The 20186-nt window shown below is 40.5% G+C and overlaps 1 long non-coding RNA gene across 1 annotated transcript in view; it reads left to right on the top strand.

Moving 5' to 3' along the window:
- The first annotated feature begins 281 nt into the window (after nt 1-281).
- LOC138065761 (uncharacterized) overlaps nt 282-20186 on the top strand; it is a 51939-nt gene continuing 32034 nt past the window's right edge. Inside the window, exons 1-2 of the long non-coding RNA XR_011138833.1 lie at nt 282-397; nt 5230-5356. This is a non-coding gene — a long non-coding RNA (uncharacterized lncRNA). The remainder of the gene's footprint in view (nt 398-5229; nt 5357-20186) is intronic.

Raw genomic sequence — 20186 nt, 5'->3', positions numbered from 1 at the left:
GAAAACAAGAAAGTATCCCAAAAAGGGTCAAGCAGGGGCATCGTGACTCTGAAAGACTTAAGGCACAGGCTGCTACAGTGAGGAAAAAACCTGGCATTCCTTTGTGTTCTCATAGCTGACTCTGTCTGCATCTTCTTCTCTTTCCTGTCTGTGGCAGCTAAAATCAACACAGCATAAGAAAGGCACTGAAGCAAGAGCTTGACTAATTACAGAGTGTCTGCTGGTGAAACTGCATTAGTTCATTTAGCACAGCACACTCTGTAGCAGTTCTTTTGCTGGCATAGATCAGCCACATCTCCAGAAAATGTGAGCTGCCAGAAGCACTCATGTGTTACATTAGCAAAGAAGAGGTTATTGATGGAGCTGCATTAACCTGGAGGAGGAACAGGACAGGCAGGTGGGTGAGTCCCTGTTTCCTTATCGCCAGACATGGCTATATTGGCAGAAGAATATCAGCTTTCACAGTGAAAGTTGAAAATGGAAGGAGGATAAGAATTTAAACACACAACATCTCCTGTTGAGATTATTATAATAAAAAAAATGCCATGTTTTGTTACAGATGGCATATGCATGCTTAGGTCTCATATATGATGTTGTAATGTAGTTATTCAATTAATAGTTGTGCAATTTAAGGTCAGCACTTACTATATTTCATGCTTAACAGGTAGTCTGAAAAACTGAAACTCCAGGAAAGCAGCAATTTCAAAGTTTTACCACTGGATGGAGACAGCACTCTAAACCTTGTGAGCAATTACTAATGGGACTGTAATGAAATCCCTTATGATAAAGAGATTGAATAGATTAGTACACACTGCAGCAACAAACAGGGGAACACTAGCTAGATTTCTGGCAGAAAATATATTTAAGGCACATCCCTTAGATTTGTGCTTGACCTATTTTCACACTGAGGAAAGAAGAGATTTAGTTAAAAAAAAATAATTCCACTTCTCTCTACACACACAAAAAGCTGTGATGACACACACCAGCAAGAAACAAAGGAAAATAAAGTGAAAAATTCTAGCATCATCCTTATCCTTCTCCAGGTCACAGTATATTTTTACCTGCCTGTCAAACCCTCCTGACAGGTTCATTGACAGCAGGATCTTTCAGTTTTGTGGGCCTGGCCTTGAGGGCTTGATACTGCTGGTAGCAGTTCAGGTTACTCCAGTAATGGTTGCTGTGACATATCTCGTCTGCAATGGAGACACCTCCCTCGCTGGAGGAAAGCGAGGAGGAAGTCACTGGGTGGGAGGCAGCAGCAGAAGCAACTACCATTGACCTGTCTGTGTGCATTTGCGCAGGAGCAGACAAAGATGCCACCCAGTTCCACCGCTCTCCTCTTCCCACCTCCTTCCCCAACCTGATGTGCAGAGAGGGGCTGGCATCAATGGGGGAAGGTCTGCATTGACTTGAAGTACATAGGTAGGTAGGTCTTCAGAGGGAAGGGCTGCAGCTCCGGAGGCGGGAGCACAGGCAGGAGAGATCCTGCCTGATTGAGGGTCATTTCTAGCCTCACACATGTTAAGGTATTTTCATATATTTTGCTGTTTTCCTATATTTTATTTTATTTTCTCTGAGTGTGTGTGCAGTATGCACACGTAAGAGAGAGAGAGGAAAGGAGGGATGGCTGTGGTGATTTTTAGCCTAGCCTCTTATACAATCACATTGTGCTTCTCTATTGCCAGCAACAACTTTTGAAATTTGGGTGATGAATTAAATACAGATTAAGTGAATTCAAAGATAATGGCATTCTTATAATTTTTGCGGAAATAGGCAGCCAGATAGATTGAAGACTCTTGAAATGCACGGAGTAACGGAAAGGCTAAAGTGTGAGCTCACATATTAGAGACCCCACTGGGAAGAGAGCTCTTGTAAGTGCCACTGACCTAACAGAAGCTTTAATCAGAGTTTGCAATCAACCACAAGACAAAAAAACATGTGCAACCGGGCTTCATTAGTTCAGTGAAGCAACTGAACAGACAAGCTGCTTTTTTTAAAGCAACAAACAGAAAAGCTGACCTACTCCATTATCATCTCTCCTGTGTCTCCAGGTCACAAGTCCTGAGGTCACAAAAGTTCTCAGGTCACAAAACTGAGAATTTTCACAAATAAAAAAAGCATCAAGGGAAATAACATTCACTGAAGCTATTATATCATATATCTGCTTGTTATGTTTTGGAAATGAATTTTCTGACAACTCTGATATTGCATAGTAGTTAGCGGAGTGAAGCTCTTTGGAGCAAGGGCATGAGGAGGGAAGTTTGATAGTAAGGGTGTGTGACAGCTGCTGATGTACACCTGTCACTTTTGTTCCCCAAATACAATATCTGTTGGATCAGTTATAGACGAATTTACATGACAATTTCTTCAGTTTCTCTCAGGATTTTGAGTGTAATTCCTTTGTCTGTAGTTGAGTTTGAAATAGGTCTTCAAGGCTCGATCCTTAAAGGCATTTAGGTGTTCTACTCCTTTGTTAAATTCTTTGCCTAATTTCAACATCCAGCATCCCTTAGGGAATGTAAGGGACAAGTCCAGTGTTGACATAAGAAAAATGATCAGTCATATGAGCAGAATCCTAAACTACTACAGAGAAAGGCGCAGCATTTAAACATGCGAAAGAGCTGAACATGCGAAAGAGCTGACCTTCTGCAGGTAGGGTATATTTGCGGTGACAGCTAGATGTTTGCAAGCACATGCTGTTCTATTTACTTATTCCTTTGCTCAGCCATGGGATATGTACCCACCTCATCTTACTCATCCTAGCATGCTGTTGGTAAAGTGAGGTGAGTATAGGAAGTCTAGAAAATAAACTTTTCCTTATTATATTGCGGGAGCAGTCTGACTTGCAGTTGTCTTAGATTACAGGGAACCAGACAGTGCTTCTACCCATCATCCTTGTTACTGTTTTCGAGGGAAGCTCTGACATTAGAGTGGGTCAGGAAAGGGATGTGCTGTTATATGGCTAGTCAGCGTGAAATTATGAAGCACTGTCACTTCCATCGGGGACTTTGTTTCAGAGGAGAAGCCCTCTGTGGAGATATGTTGAATACCAAAATCTTGTTGTGTGCTTGAAATGGGAGCAGGAAGATTTACTGGATGGAGTTAGCAGCCTAGATTTAGAAATGAGAAATGGAAAGAGAGGCAGGCCAGGAACTTCAGGAGTACGTGCTTAATAGTGTTGATGAGCATAGGCATCAGGTAGATACACTGGAAAAATTATGTGCAGGATTGGTACAGGTAATAGCCTTGTGCAAGGTCAGAGCTCTGAGCAGTGCCACCGATGGGCCTAAGAAACTCTCTCTCCTTGTAAGGAAGATCAGGGGTTGTGTCTATGAAACAGCGGTAACCTGCCATTCGTTGCTTTTTCTCCTGATCCAGAAATACTAGTGAGTGCTTGAGGAGAAAGACAAAATTATCTAGCATCGTAATTTCTTAAACTGTAGTGTGTGTTTTCAAATCAGTTGTGTCTGGATCCTCACCAGCTTCTGCCTCCTCCAGCCTGGCACAGCTCTGTCAATCGTGAAAAGCCTTCCCATCTCACTAAATGACCACTCCACGTGATTAAGGACTTAGGCCACAGCCATAAAGAGATCTGTCAGAAGATTCATAGTTGTTCCATTCCATCAACTCAAGAGCAGTGTCAACCAGATAGCATACCAGACATATAAAGAGTCTTGCTACGTCCAACAAGAAAACCTCTGCTTTTGGTGATATTAAAAAAAAAAAAAAACAACAAATAAAAGTTCACACAGAAAGCTAACTACAGGTTTTCTTAGAGCCTGGGATGCATTTGTCTGTATGGGTAGTGAGGATATCATGAGTTTGCAGACTAAATCCTGGAGCATATGGACAACCACCAGGGCAGTCATACCAGTACAAAGCTAGTTACCTACTGACAGTCACCATTCTACATGTATCTTCTGTTGGAATTTGTCTCTGAAGCCCAGTTTTCCTATCAACAGTAAAAAGGGAGAGGGAGACTCCATGACATCTGGTAGTTTACTACTTGAAGCATGACAGCTACTACAGATGACATCCAGGGATTTTACCTTACTTAAAGGCCCTCCAGCTTTGGCTTGCACAAGATCTTCAAGTCATTTATTACACATTTTTTCCATTCCAACAGTTTTCTGCGTGATGAGTGATAAAAATATAAGCCTCGCTCTTCTTAGTGGCCTACCTGATTTGGTGATAGCAGGGTGGCATTCTTAAGAATGTCCATGACTACCCACCTCCAATAGTGAATCTGGATGCCCAAAGAGTAAGATAGTTTTCTCTGACTATCCCTGAGAATCTGGTTTTACTGCACAAAGGGTGAATATATGATTTTGTTTTAATTTGGATCAGGAGTGTAGTTTTGAAGCACTTGTGAACTTTCTTTCCTGTCTGGGTTTTACAATCATCCCAAGGCTTAAGTAAGAAATTTTGGATTGGTCATGAACCTCCAAAAAGATGTTTGAGCCCATTGTCCCTTAAATTGGACATAGCTGTTGTGGATTCTCAAACTGCCAAAATATTCTTCCAATAGCCACTTTTTCTCTGATTTGGAAGCTTTGCATGAAAATGTCATTAAAGCCTTTCTGGAAATTTGTATGAAAACTTTCATCTTAAAAAAAGGTGAGTGTCAATTTATAAACATAGTCAAACTCAGAAATTATTTTGTAAGGAGGCAGGTGGCAAAGTTGGAGGCCTACAACCCAAAGCAGCAGGTGCGATATCTTTTTTCAAGGGCAGTTACTGAAAGTACACTTGATTCCCTTAAAATAAAAGATTTAAAATTAACTTAGAAATAAAACTTGAACTGTACTGGGAGAGCAGCATATATTAAAAACACATAAAGATAAAGTTTATTCGAAAGTGCTTCAGTCTGGTTCATAGTAAACTCCTATCCTATTTCATGAATCTATTAAATGACTTTCACTTGTTATATGTACTTCTATTCTTATATAAAACACACATAGTGGATTTCTTCTGTTATATCTAAAATTATGCAAAGTACTAATGTTGATGCATTACCTTGTGCAAAATTCGATTTCTGTTGATGCCTTATTTGCTTGCGTTACTTTTTTTACATTTCATTACTGTACAAAATTACCTTTCTCATATCCCTTTTCCTGGTTGATATTCTTTTTTTTTTTTTTTTTTAATGAGTGAGACCTAATCACATTTCTTCTTTGGGTTACGCTCCTTCAATACTGACACATGCTTTTTAAATCTGTATACCTGCAGCTCAGTGCCCCTCAAGTGAAAGGTGGCATCTATGTGGAACATGCAGCCGTGTGAGATGCAGAAACCTGGCTTCTGAGGAGAGAAGGTGGATGGAAACACTGTTGTTCTGTTCATGGCATGGTCAAAGGTAAGATCCTGGTCTGAATGTCTGTGACTGCTTTGAGCTAGGACCCTGCAGACCACCAGGGCGTTAATGGGCAGAGCTGTGTTGTCATACCCTGCAGGGAAATCCTCAGAGTAGGAGTAAGCTTTTTGGAGCAGGCTCTGGAACTCTATTCTGGGACACTTAATTTAATTTGAAAGGAAGTTAACACTCTGCTGAGGCAAGCGAACGAATCAGTACCCATAAACTCCAGTGAGTCTCTAGTTAACTATTAAAAAGAAACAGCAAAGACCTGAATCTAGTTACACAAGTATTAATGGCAGAATGTTGCTTGGCTCCTTGGACACGCAGCTTTTTACTCAGTGGGGTGCAGCTTATTTCCTTATTATTTTCTCTGCTCCACTGGAGGCTGCATAGGTGAGAGGTAACTGTAACTTGTCGTTGCCTCCTTCTGGGGTTTGGCAAATGAAGAGAAGGGCGATGTGCATAAGGGTACGATGCCTGGGGACAGCTCCATCCGCAAGGCAGCTGCACAAGCACATTTATTTGCAAATATTTCTGTTCGGTGAGGCCAGGTGGTTAACAGCACTAGGGGAATAGGAGAGAGGAGGGGGTTTGCCCAGCACACAGTACTCGGCTCTGGAGCCGCCAGAAGAGCGAGATGGTGGCCATCTTAAACACCCATTTCTTTGCGTAGGCCGAACACTAATGAGAGGTGATGACAGCTACTCCCAGTCTGCAAAGGGAAGAGTATCTTCTGAATGCAACAGCTGTTAAATGCTATCTGCTGATTAGTGCAGTTAAATAACCCCAAAAGATTTGTAGCAGTATTATTGTTTCCACTTGTCACTGAAAATTGTGGAAGTATCGCTGCAAAGGAGTAGAAATTCCTGCCATAGCAGCAACTTGTGTTTCTGATGCGGGAAGAGGAGTTAAACCAGCAGGCTCACAATTCATTCTACCCCTGCCCAGGCATGTTGGCTTGTATTCAGCCAGAGTCCTAAGATGATGAGGTGATCTTTTCAGAGACGATGACACTGTATCTTTCTCTGACAGAGCCCACTCATATTGAAGCCCACTCAGAAATGAGTCACTAGTTAAAAACTATGTTTAAGTAATCATCAAATGCCATGCACAAAGTAAAGCATTCCCTTCTGCTAACGTTACAATTAACCAAAACCGCATAGCTCATCAGAGGAGAGCTACATACAGAGAATAAAATTACAGGAAAAACTTCCTAATGTACCATACCAACAACAGAAGTAGAACAGAATAGTGCCTTAGGGAATGCTGCTTCTTTTCACCTCACCCTGCTTTCTTTAGCATTGTATTTTCCATATATTATCTTGTGAAATGGATTCCTAAATAACAACAGTAACCCAGCTTTTAATTCAGTAAGTTTTCTTTACAGAGTAGGGATTAAATATCCAGTCTGCAGGTGTCAGTGCTAATTTTGGAGAATCTAAGTACCCCGCTGAGGCTTGCAGTATAAACGGTACCCATAAATTCCCATAGTCTCTCTGGTTCCAATTTAAAAAGCAAACAATAAATAGTTTTAAATCTAATTGCAAAAAGCTAGTCTTCCTGTGAGCTCCCGTTGTATAATATATGCTGTAAAAAATAAAATGTGCATGTACATGTGAGTGTATGGACTCTATGTGAATATACATATAGGGGTGTTTATGTATATGCATTTTCTCTAAATATGTGCACTGCCTTTTCCTCTCAAGGGCTAGCATACTTTAATGGGTCGTGGAGACACAGAATGTAATAACTAGGCATGGAAAAAACAATTAGGGAGAGTTCATTCCCTTTGCAACAGGATATTATAGTCCTCAGTGGAGAATGTCTATGCTATTGAACTGATACCTTAAAACATACCAGGAAGGGTTCCCATGTGAAGATGCAGACAGAATTACTTAGTTTTATTACTCCTGTGCAGGATCTAGTAATGTAGGGTGGGAGAACTATCAGGAGAGGAAGCCACAGCTTCCTTCTTTTTGTTATACTAATTGCATCTATTTTATTTTTGCCTTGTCTTACTTTCTTTGTTTTATTTATTTGCTGTGTCTTATTACGTGCTAAGAATAGTGCAAGATGTCCCTTTTAAAATCTCTATAGAGTGCCTACCACCATGGAGCTGACATTAGAGGTTTTTTTTTTAAGGTAAAATTGTGTCTTTTCAACAATTTGATAATAGGGCAATGGAACATGATCAGTTCCAGGATAGTGTTGACTCAAGAGTAAACCAAACTCAAGGGGTAGTTGAGGCCACCCTACTGCATACCCATCCATTCCTGTCCTGAAACAGGCATGTGAGACCTCCAGGGAGTGGCTGTCATCGCCACCGGCTTGCAGCTCATGGTGTTTCCCTCCCCACAACTCTCCAGGGTATATGATAAGTACCTGGATGGTCCTGGCCATGTGAAAATTTTGATACGCCAAAATGGCCTGATTAAGGTCTACGCATGGCCACTCCTTCTTTTGGCATGAGCACGTTGACTAGATGGGGATCTGAGAGCTAGGATTAGCTGTGCTGTGAGACGGAGAATCCTGTCTGCCCCTCTCCTCCTGGGGAGGGACTTCCTGAGCTCTGAACTCAACAATAGCCTTCGCCAAATGGAGAAGAGAGAGCCCAACTTGTTGGACTCTTTGTTAGACTTGTTTGTCTGACTTTTTCTCTATTGGGCTTTGTTGGTTCCACTTTTTGGCCTCTCAGCCTTCAAGGACTCAGGAGAAGCTGACACATTATTGGGAAGCAAATAGTATGAATAGGCTGACTAGTGGTATTTAGTCTGATTTTATTGAGTGTGGAGCCAATGCCTGCTTTTTGCCTCCTGATTCTATGGTACTGCATATAAATACTAATTTCTGCTTTAATAGTCCCAGTGGTTTCTTCTGCCAAACAAGTTATTTCTAAAACGATCTATATCCACTATTAGTACATTCATTGTGTTCCATTAATTTCTTTTCCAAAAATCATTCTAAAAACCTAAAGTCATTGGTTATTATACCCAAGTTTTAGCTAATTTAGTATTTATATAGGCAAATTTTGTGAAGGTTTCAATATCATATATTTGCATATGAAAGCTTCACCTGTATGATGAGTTAAGCTGCAGGCAAGCTATCATATGTGATAGTATGTTCATGATGAATAAAGGCTACTTTTGAAAACTGGCTAAAAACAGTTAGGAACGATAACATTTGGTAACACTAAGATTAAATTTTACATGAGCCAAAGAGAGAACAAAAATACTGAAATGAAAATTACACAATATTTGCTGTTTACATATCTAGAGTATGTGGTGTTTCCACTTATGCCTAAACTAAGTCTAAAACTAGGAATTCTTTTGTGAGGCAGAACCTGAACCACTCATGATGTGTAAACAAAGTGAATTTCATCCTAACTCAGTTTCAGCTCTATATTTCATGTTACATTTTATTCTCTGGGGTAAGTCAGGTTTGGAATATCTTACTTTTGGATGACACCACAAATAATTCATTTTCCTGCCCTTCCAGGTGACAGTATTTTTGTTCATTGGCTCTCTACTGGTTAATGCAATATCCTAGCATTAAAAAAGAGTAAAATTGCCATTAATCAGCATGACATGAACTTTGAAGCCTCTCCAGGTGGTTTTTTTTTTCATATTGCTCTTCATTTCAGTGATCAACGCTTGAGATAGTGCTTTGGAAACATCAAACCCACTTCACCTGTCTGTTAAGTTGCTCCAATTTGACATTGTAATAACCCGTATTTGATTCATGTCCCAAGTTCATAATTCTTTTTCAAGTGCTCTGTTGTTTTTATTTATTTATTTTTACAGCAGTAGTAATGGAACAGAAAGCATCATTATTGGAGACTTTGTCTTCTGATAAAAATAAGCGTGACTTTGAGTAAGGTAGATAGTTGAAAAATCAGCTGAATATATTCTTTAAGTAAAGAGACAGAATCTGATTGCCTTATTTTTCTTGAAATTAGTGATACAGAATGAGATGCTGTCATATTTTTTCATGTGAGATTTGTAGGTAACTAAATGAGGACTTTTACAGAAATGTGGAGAAACTAAGGTTGGAAGACTCCTCTAGGGATTGTCTAGTCCAAGCCATCTGCTCAAAGTAATGTCAACTAGAGCAGGTTGGGCAGGACCGTGTCAAGTTGGGTTTTAAATATCTCCAAGGATGGAGCCTCCACAACTTCCCTGGGCAACCTGTTCCAGTGTTTGATCACCCTCCCAGTAAAAAAGTTTTTTCTTATATTTAGATGGAATTCTCTGTATTTCAATTTGTGACTGTTTGCCTCTTGTCCATTCTCTGGGACCCCCGAGAAGAGTCTGCCTCTACCTTCTTTACCCCATCAGATATTTATACATATTGATAAGACCCCCCCAGAGCCTTTTCCTCAGGCTGAACAGCACCAGCTTTCAGCCTCTCCTTGTATGAGAGATGCTCCAGTCCCTTCATCACCTTTGTGGCCTTTTGCTGAACTGGCTCCAGTATGCTCATGTCTCTCCTGCCTTGCGGAGCCCAGCCCCGGGCCCAGCACACTAGCTGTGGCCTCCTCGGTGGTGAGGAGAGGGGAAGGATCCGTTTCCTTGGCCCGCCAGTGACGCTGCTCTGGATACAGCCCGGGAGGCTTTTGTCCACCCTTACCTTAAGGGCTCATTGCTGGCTCACGGTCAACTTGTTGTCCACCAGGACAAATCTGCTCTCCAGCAGGTCGGCCTTCAGCCTGTACTGAGGCTTGTTCTGACCCAGGTGCAGGACTTGGCATTTTCCCTTGCTGAACATCAGGATATTCCTAACATTCACCCTTCATACTTTTCAATCAAGAAAAAAAAAAACCCTGCAAATTTGTTGTTCCTGCCAAAGGAGGATTAAAACAATGAAGAGGGGAAGGTAACCCATCTTTCTAGCTATAATAGGATTTACTACATGTACTTTTCGTCCTAGCATTAGATTTTGTTGAGGTAAATCCTATTATACTTAATAACTGTGCAGATTAGAGACCTTTCTAAAAAGAACTCATAAATATTAAGTAGCATAATTAATACCTTATGTGTATGCTGAATCATAAAATTGAATAAATAACAAGCATTCTTTAAAAGGATTTTTCTGTGATCAGTGTCACTTGATAAAAATTAACTTTTTTTTCAGTGAAAAGCAGGTGGAAAGAAGTTTACTGTCTATATTATTTCCAGACCTGGAAAAGAAAGCTGAATAAATAATTCCTGTGGAGAATCAACTAAGAAGATTATTCTTCTGCTTGTATGAAAATATGGGTTATTGTAAATTGCACAATGTATTAAGACAAAGAGTTAAAAGAGCAGGATGAGGTTGTTAGTTTGAAGCGGAAGACATAAGATTCAATAGGAATCAATGTAGAAGACACACAGGTAAATGTAACTTGAATGTACATTTTCATGTAATAAATATAGGCAGAGCAGTCTATGTAGCACATTACTATTAACTTGCACTTCTCTCAGCAGCACCCTTACAACCCCAATGACTTTAATGACGTCAATAATGCCTTAGATACCATTTTAGAAACATCAAACCCTGTTTCATCTTTTTGTTTAGCTTTTTTAATTTGGCATTTTAGTAATTCTTTTTTGATACTTATCCTGAGGTTGTAAATCTTTTTTCAGTGTACTGATCCAACATAAGTGGAAAGAACTGAAGGCAGAATTTGAACTTAGGTATTCTGTTCATTTAGTATCCTTTGCCATGTATCATTTGTAGCCACTACATATAGGATTTTTCTTTATAAAATATGAGCTTATTTCAAATGAAAATCTCACAGCTAAAATCTAAACATAAAACATGTGGAGAAACTGCCTTTATTGAGAGCCTTTTCTTGCAAAAATTAAATAAAAAGAAGTAAAATGGAATTATAAGAGGGTCCTATACTGCAACATTATTCAGACACTAGTGGAGACCAGAAGGAATGCTGCCTGAAGCATATCTTATGCCTAAATCACTTATATCTGACTACCTGGAAACTGGGTACAAAGAAGACAGCAGCAATCCAGGAAGAGCAACTGAACTGGTGTAAATTTCTCTAGCACTGTGGAAGTCTGCCAGAAATGTAACAAACTGAGCATCATCTTCCCTTCCTGCTCCGTCTCTTAACAAGGTGAATTTTTTTCTTCCTGTTCAAGAAACTGAATTTAACATTTGGAGTGGCTGCTGTATTAAAGTAGACATGCAACCATTAATTTTGCATAAGCAAAATTCTCTGATATTTCTACATGAGTAGAAAGTACTGCTATTTATAACAAATATTAAAAAAACTATTGTGACATATCTTTAAAACGTATGCCAACTGCCACCTTCAATTTAAAATATAACGCTTATGAATTGACAATGTCGTTTTCTTATTCAGCGACATTTAGAGGGCCAGAACAGACCAGCGAGTGCAGGGTATAGAAGTACACTGTCCAGGCAAGGCCCAATGGGAAAACATAATAACATAATAAAGAAGCTAAACTATTGTTAAGAGTTAACAGGCAGCTTTACTGGTGCGTGTGCCTAATATGCATCTGTAGGAGGTGCAGGAATAGAAATCTCAGCACATAATAAAAATTATTACTTAATTGGCACAACAGAGTCTCTAGGGAATGACTCACATGTCTGCAATATTTATATGGAGAAATACAGCCAGTTAAGGAAGTTTGGCCTGATAAAAAAAGAGGAAAATATATTGATCTAACACTGAGGATATAGAGAGGAAGAGGAGATGAAGACGTAAACACGCACCCATGGAAACCTCCGCTGGCCATGAGAGGAGGAAAGACCTCACTTGTGAGGGCAGCCCTTACAAGGGTCACCTCTGATGACCAGTTCAAATGGGTAAAGCAGATGGTGCTTTTTTCCCTACCACTAACATTCATCCAACAGTAAGAGTTGTACATCTCTTGGTAAAGGAGAACATGAGAAATGGAGGTTGCTTCCACACTGCTACACAGGAGAGGCTTCCAGATGGGGTGAGAGGCCAATTTTGCTATAAATTATTTGAAGCAGGCAGCTCTGAAATGGCACAGTAGATACTCCTGGTGAAAACTTGGAATATCTTTGATCCTTCTTATCAAGCACAGTAACTTCTTATACTGCACAAGTTCTTGCAATAGCATCACATGATGGATACCATTAGACAGGCTTTCCTGGGGACCTAGGAGGACCTCCAGTCATTAGCTAGAAGGCTGTTCTTGGCTGCCTCCAAGGAAATATGTGAGGACATCATAGGCTGTACAAACACCAGAAGCTATTTGCTGAGCCATGAATGTAGCCAAACCATACAAAAGAAGACTCTCGCAGTGCACAGGAGGCCATTCCTTGATACAGGAAGTTAAAAAAAAAAGCAATTAAAAACTAGTTTTTCTTAATTGTGAATTACAGGGAATGTAAAAGTGAAGGGCATGATTTTTTATAAGGGAAGGAAGAACAGCGGAATAAAGGCAGTGGAAAGATTTAAAAAAAAAGAAGGTCTTAGCCATTCTACAGGAAGAAGGTCAAAGAAAAAAGTTTCGGGAAACTCTGTGAAAGAAAAAGTATGTACTATGTCTGTGCAAAGGAAGGATAAGAAAATGACTTCACTAAATCATGAGTGCTTCCTGGACCTGAACAAAAATGTTGAGCTGACAGGCTGGTACTGAGGATGGGAAAACCTTGTATCTGCAGCCCTCGGAGGGCAGGAACTGTGATGCAGCTAGCAGGAGGGGTAAAATGTAACAAGGAAACATTTTATGAATACACTAGTAGTAGGGGGGAAAACTAAGAAAAGAAATTACTCAAAAAGGAAAAAAAAAGCTAACAGCAGATCATGTTAAGAAGGTGGAAAGAGTTTAATACGCAGCTTGTGTGGGCCCTCACTTCAAGTGTGCATTGATTGGATGGTTAATATCATTTAGATCAGGGGCAAGGAGCCCAGAGTAGCAGACCGGTGAAAGAATAAATCTGAATATTTAGATAGGTTAGCGTCTTCACAATGACTGTACTTGAAACTTTTTCAAGAGTACTTCAGGAAAAAAGTGTAACAGTGTCAGAGCTGTTAACAATTTTCTGTAAATTTACTCAGAAAGGATGGTATTCCAGAAAGGGCAAACCTATTGCCTATCTTTAAACATGGTAAAAAGAAAAAGGGAATTGCAGACCAATCAGATTAACTTTAATTCCTGTAATGGTTACAGACAAAATAATCAGAAAGCTTGGAAAATGACTAAATGACAAATAACAGCCTGAACAGATTTTTTGGGAAAAAAATCACATCACACCAACTGATTTTTTTTCAACAAAGAAGCCAAATAAGTCTTTTCAGATAGAGAAAAAAATAAACTGACTTCAGTAACCTGGTTGGCTCTATGTCATAGCCTGTTTTCTTCTATAAAAGCTTAGACAAACCATGTCTGCAGGAAGTTACTGTGGTGTGAAAAAAAAAGGTGGACAAACTGTGCTCACAAAAGGAATACCAAAAATTCATGGTCAAAATGGGGAAAAACTTCACATTATGTTCTAAATGTTTTTTCTGGTGCCAGTCATAGATTTCATTAATGATGCTATTGAAGAGTACATTTATTTCATGTGCAGATGGTAAACTGGAAGGAGTTGGACTTTGGTGGGCAGGATTTAGAATTCAGAATAACTAGCAAATTGGATAAATGATCTGAAAAAAACCAAAGGTATGACATGGTGTGAACGAATGCTAAGTCCAAGAAAGAGCAATAAGAACAGAAAACATGACCTGTGAGGGAAGGCTGGAGAAGGCTGAGAAGGGGTGGGGGCATGGTAACACTCTTCAGATATGCAAAGGAAGCTGCAAAAAAAAAAAAAGGAATGAACTGTGCACATGTCTGAAGAAGAGTATGTAGTGTTTATGTAGTATGAAGAAGAGAGGTGGTGGTTCTGAAATGTAAATGTAATTTTAAATTGTAAATTTAATTTTAAATTGTAAATTAAATTGTTCTGTCTATACATGAGGAAATAATTTCTAATAAGAAGCCTAGTTCAGCAATGGGCCTATCCAAATTAGTTAGTATTAAGAAGGGACTGAACATCACATCCTTCCCATGCAAACATGAGGTAGAAACATTAGGCATTGCTAATCTTGTCTTGGCAGGCACAGGCACTAGATAACTGCTGGAGGACCCTTCCAGACCTCTTTTACATTAGAGAACAATCATTAGCTATCATCAAACTATAATTTTGTTCTAGCTGAGGGCCAATAAAACTTTTGCACTATTCCGTATTGTTAGGAATTTTTCATATTTTTCATAGTTATTGAATCAGAAATGTAGGTTTATGTCAGTTTATTTCAAAAAATACACGGTGCTGTTTGTTGTATCTTTTCTACCATGAAGCTTGGTGAGAACAGGAGGGAAGAGCGTAAGTGTGAGCGGCAGACTGAACTCCTGGGCGGAAGGCAGATGGCGAAAGGGGCATCGCCTCCCGGGGGTGACGGGATCAAACCACAGAGCTCTGCGGCAGGGAACTGGCTCTTCTGCAGTCTGCCCCTGCACGGGACTCGCAGGGTTATAGGTATGGTAAGGGCTCTGAGCGTCCCTCTCCCTGCAGCTGCAGCGCAGCCTGCCGTTAAAGCAGTGCATTAAGGAAGAATTATAACTGATAACGGGGATGGCTGCCGCACCGCCAGGGCTGCTACTGATGCAGGGTAACAAGGCACTGGTGAGAATGAGGTCGGGAAGAGCTCGGTAAAGTGCAGAGGACAGACTAAATGACCCGAGCTAGCTTCTCTGACCTGATCTTCTGTAACATACCGAATAATGGTAAAAATAACCAGCTAGCAAAACTTTGTAATTACTATTTGTGGTCAGAGCCCTCCTCTGAGGCCTGCGTAGCCAATTTTGACTGACACTCTGCTCTTCCCGAATATGCTGAACTCCCAGCAGTGTTGAGTTGTTCGAGGCAGATCAGATGGAAGAGTTTACTGTAAACGGTTTTAAAGTAGGAAAGGAACTGAAAACAAAAGATGATATTTCTGGTTTGCTTTAGGTCAGATAATTTAGCTTGTTTCAGAGCTCGATCTAAGATATTAAAATGCCCCTTCAGAGAATATAAAAGCAATTTACAGATGCTCTAAGTTTATTTACCCTGGAACAGATTTATATGTGCTTTTCCTGTAATTTTAGATATCATACTGCTGTGTATTTTAGATCTACTATGCTTTGGTGGTTGTATTGGTGTCTAGTGAATAGGGTCATCTCTGGAATCAACTTTTGCTCTGAAATCCACTAATAGCTTAGTACTATAACTTCTGTTAGGTGATCTCTGAGCAAGAATCTTGTCTCTGTTCTTCTTTATGGATATTTTTGTAGTTGCACGTTAAAGTGAACAAATAGTTTCAGAAGGAAATACACCCCTCTTGTCTGGTCACCAGAGAAAAGGAGTTAAAATGAGACTGAGATAAGTTGAGGTAAATTGCTGCGCTGGTAGTGACGTCTCACTAATCAAGAGAGAATGATTTAGTTACTCTGTTCCTTTGGCTTTTCTAATCTTTTTATTTAGGCATGTGTTAACACCTTTAGCTGCCATTGTGAAGAGTGGGCTTCTGTGATGAGCTGAAAGGTACATGCCTTTTAAACATCTCTGCATGAATCCCTGCAGCAAAACACATGACCATCTGCTGCAGATGATGAAATAAAATTAATTGAAATTCCATTTCATTTCCTGCTTCGTAGGCTGCTCTATCCAAAACATCAGTTTTGCTGGAGCCAATGCTTAGCAAAATTCAAGTAGCTGAGTGTATTTCAGACCTCATTCCGCATTCATTCTTCGCCTATGTTCTGTACCTTTACATAATTTTGAAGGTCTGCAATTTCATTGTTTTTCAGAGAAAAAAAGAAAAAAAAAAGAAAAAGAAGTATTTTACAAATCCTGTCTGAAAATAAACATTTTGCTTGGTGCTGTGATTGCTGTGATCTGGTTTAGGCAGCTGCACTAGGAGATGCGGGAGGGTTAAACATCCTAAGTGGCAAATAGGCAGATGATAAAATTAAAACTCTGCTGGAGGTCTCTTACCGTCAAGGGTGGAATGAAGTGCCTATTAAGCTCGAGAGTGGCAAAAGATTCAGGCCAGCAGGCTCTGGGGCTGCCAGACGCTTTCGCTATATATAGGAAGGAAAGAGAAGGGTGCTGTGTGTTAGCCGTGAAAGTGCTGCAGCTCTCTCTAATTACTACCTTACACGGTGACCCCTGGTTCAAAAACCCCGTGAAGACACGGCTGCAGCAGCCAGCAGGGTAGCAGTCAGCTGGTCGTGAACCACAGGCTTGTCTCTGTCAACCCCGGCCGCAGAGTCATAGCTGATGTTGTGTTAGTTAACATATCCCCTCAAGTCTTGTTCTCATACAGCTCATTAGGCACTCTCAAGCTTTTTATATTGACGGAGATTTGTGCTGCCAAATGCATCTGCAGTTCTGTAACATACTCGTGTTTTGCAGGTCAACTGTGTAAAAGGTATTTATGCCCTTTCACTGGCTTGCATAGATATCTTAAAATTACACAACTTGTTACACTTCCTTCACAGTGTGCTACAGGCTCACAAAATGGCTGCAATCAAAAATAGATTTGCTTGGGGTATTTTACCCAAAGGAATTTCAAATGTTTATAAAAAAGAGGGACCTCTCCACAAGCTGAATTTGTTGCTTTTTGCTTGAAAAGTTTTTGCTGGAAAAGTTTCAAAGATTTTTTTTTGTGGAAACTGACATTTTGCAAGGAAAGCAGTCCGCTTTCCACTCCCCTTGTTTTTGGAAAAAAAATATTTAGTCAAAAAGCCAATCTTCCTTTAAAATAGTCAGGATGGAAATTTTTCCACCAGTGCAATAGAGGAAAAAAGTTGGTAGTGAATTCTTTGATAGATTGCTTTAAGATAACAGCATACTATCAAGGTAAAATAATTACAAGGCTGTAGCCAGTTAAGGAATTCATTGCCTGCAGAGCTCATGCCTATATTACTTCAGAAAATATTTGTTACTGTAAATGTCCCTTCCTTCCCCTTTTGTCAAAGGAACAGTCTATGAAGTCTATTTTGATATTGCAGTGGCTTTACAATGACAGAAGTCTATCGGGCCTTTTACTGTTGCTTTCCTGTCTGTACAGATGCCTGCGTTTAATTGAAGGGAAGCTAAAACGTTATTAATAGGATGGATGATGGACTCTGGGCAAGATAAGGTTTGCTGGTAGAGGCTAATTTCTTTTAACATCTGGAAAAATGAGACGAACACTTGGGCACACTTCAGATCTCAAATAAAGGCCAAAGAATTGAAGATGAAACACGTTTTGGGAACACTTGTTTAGAGTTTATTTAGGTAGGTAGCAGGTAGACCATCTTGGAAAGAAAGGGTAGAGGAAGAAAGGTGAAAGATATTTATATCTTTGAAGGAGAGGGAGGAACACAGTTAACAGACAGTCTCTTGCTTTGCATGGGGGAGGAATCTTATAATATGCTGTATAACTGATAGCTCTGCGGAGCCCTTGTTTTTTGTTTCCAGTAGAGTGAAGAATTTTACCTCCCATGCTCAGTTTTGGAAGGTATTTTGTGAGTAAGCTACCGGGCTGGGGATTAGAGATATAATTACTATTCTGTGTGAAATGTTCATCCACTGGCAACTACCTAATAAGGATTGCCTGGGCGCATTCATCCTGGTGTGACGTGTTTTGCAGCTTCACTGACATAATTACCCTGAGAGCGTCTGATGTGCTGAATGAAGAATATAACATGCCCGAATGCGCAAGTGCAAGTCTAACAGAATATTTAGGGTGGGACATTGTTTTTTCTCTTGGAAATTAGAAGAGTTTAGAAGCTGTTGCCATTTTAGCCTGCTGTTGTGGCCATTCCCAGGCCCTGGGGGTGCCAAGGCTCAGGCACATGGTGGTCACACGCCCATCGTCCTGCACCCTAGGCCAGCAATGGGCATGACTGAAGAACTGCTGTGGTGACAGCAACCTCCCTTATACAAAGGGAATATGAACCTTTCTTCAGGCTTAAGCAAGGTGTTGTGCTGAGTCTTTGCATGCTCACAGCTGCAGGCTGAAGTTTGGCCCTCACGGTGTAGGAGGATGGAGCTTCACCAGGATACCTGCAGTCAGAAACGGCCTCTCTGTGGGTGCCAAGTTACTTTCGCAGATGTGATTTGTGGGACTCTCCTCTGAGCATGAATCTCAGATTCTTCTCCAGGAAACTTAATGTCAATCAATTGTAAAATAGTAAAGGACTCTGAACAGGCCATAGCCCCTGGTGGTTGTGCTGTTTCTATCTGTCACTTTTGTTCCAAAGGACAGCTGAGGAGAGCTATAAAGGGGTCAAGTGGTGCAGGCAAACTATGACAACTGGGGTGAGAGGGCAGGGCCTGCCTGTAACTCCAAGACATTTTTATATCTAATATTAATGAAGAATAATCCATCAGCAGATGGAAGAATATAGCTATTAGCTACTCTGCTGTTTTGATTAATCATCTGAAGCTGACATGTTTGTGACTATGCTAAACAGTTTTTTTTTAAGTATATTTTGGCTAGAATTAAATATTGGTTGCCACAAACTTGTGAGGCATTGGAAAGGCATGACAAAACCAGCTGCAAGAAAATCTTCCTCTCATTCGTTAAATCCTTTTCTCTATGTTTATAACTTTTGTGGTCCTCAGATATGTGCTACAAGGTACCAGTTCTAGGGATGCTTAAGCAGAAATGGGACGTGGTATGCCATACAAAAAACAGGGTTAAAAGTGTGTTTGCAGTTAAACTTCTCTGTGGAAAGGAGTCCCTTGCTGTCTAAGCATAGCAGGGTCACGTGCGGTTTCACACATGCTTGCAGCATCGTCTCCTCTGCAACCTGGCTGATGAACGAGGACTGGAAGTGGGCTGATGAAGCTGCTATGAGAAATCCTGGGAATAGCTCTGCGTAAGAGTGAACAACATTAGGAAACTATGGATTCAGCTATTTGAGGGCTGAGCTGACCCAGCCCCAGGCAATGCAGTTAGAGCTGACCCAGCCCCAGGCAATGCAGTTATCAAGCAGAAAATAAACATTTTCAGGGTGAGGCTAGTGGCCTGTGACCGCCTGCCTCACTAGCTCAAGATGCCCATGAGCTTCAACCATTTTTCTCTGAGAAACATGGTATGAAAAAGCATATAGGTGGCCTGGATACAATGGGCTTGGCTTTTGGTCTCCAGTGGTGCAGCAAGGGCCCCGCATAGGATTATATGCAGGATATGCATACAAAAACAAGGCAGTATGGATGTGGTAAGCATGTCAGTTCTGCTCACAGCTGTGGGGCTGCAGTGAGCTCTATCTTCTGACGTTCCTACATGGACATGCTTTCTGTACAGAAAATAATGACAGGTGATATTGTTCTGTACTAGAGGAGATGTTACTCCTATGTTAGTAGATGTTACTCTATGAAAGTACTTGGTACTGGTGTGATAACTTGGTCTGTCCAGGAGATGAAAGGGCTGGACTGATTCACAACTTTTTTCACAGAATACTGTTCGTGAAGGTCCTGGGTTGTGACCTAAGGCTTTGATGATAGAGGATATTCTGTGCTGCTGGACAAGCAATGGTGAAGGCAGGCAGCTCCAGACCTAGATTTCTGTCGATTCCTGGGTTATCCAGACCAAGAAGATGTTCTGGCTTGTCCTATATGTAGCAGCTGCAAGGTTTTCCCTTGGCATATTACGGCCTGTCACATAACAACTCCAACCTGGTTCAAGGCCAAGAGCACGTGGATGGCTATGGAGTATGATTTTAAACATACTTTTAGTGAGGGTTCTTTCCAGACAGTAATTCAGTATTCAGTATTCTGGTAGAACAGTTCCACGCTGACATGAATTCTAGCACTCCGGAGGAGA

This window comes from Struthio camelus, chromosome 1 (genome assembly GCF_040807025.1).
Source record: "Struthio camelus isolate bStrCam1 chromosome 1, bStrCam1.hap1, whole genome shotgun sequence".
In the NCBI taxonomy this organism is placed as follows: Eukaryota; Metazoa; Chordata; class Aves; order Struthioniformes; family Struthionidae; genus Struthio; species Struthio camelus.
Note: the sequence above shows the minus strand (reverse complement) of the source record. Positions and strands in the feature narration are given on the sequence as shown.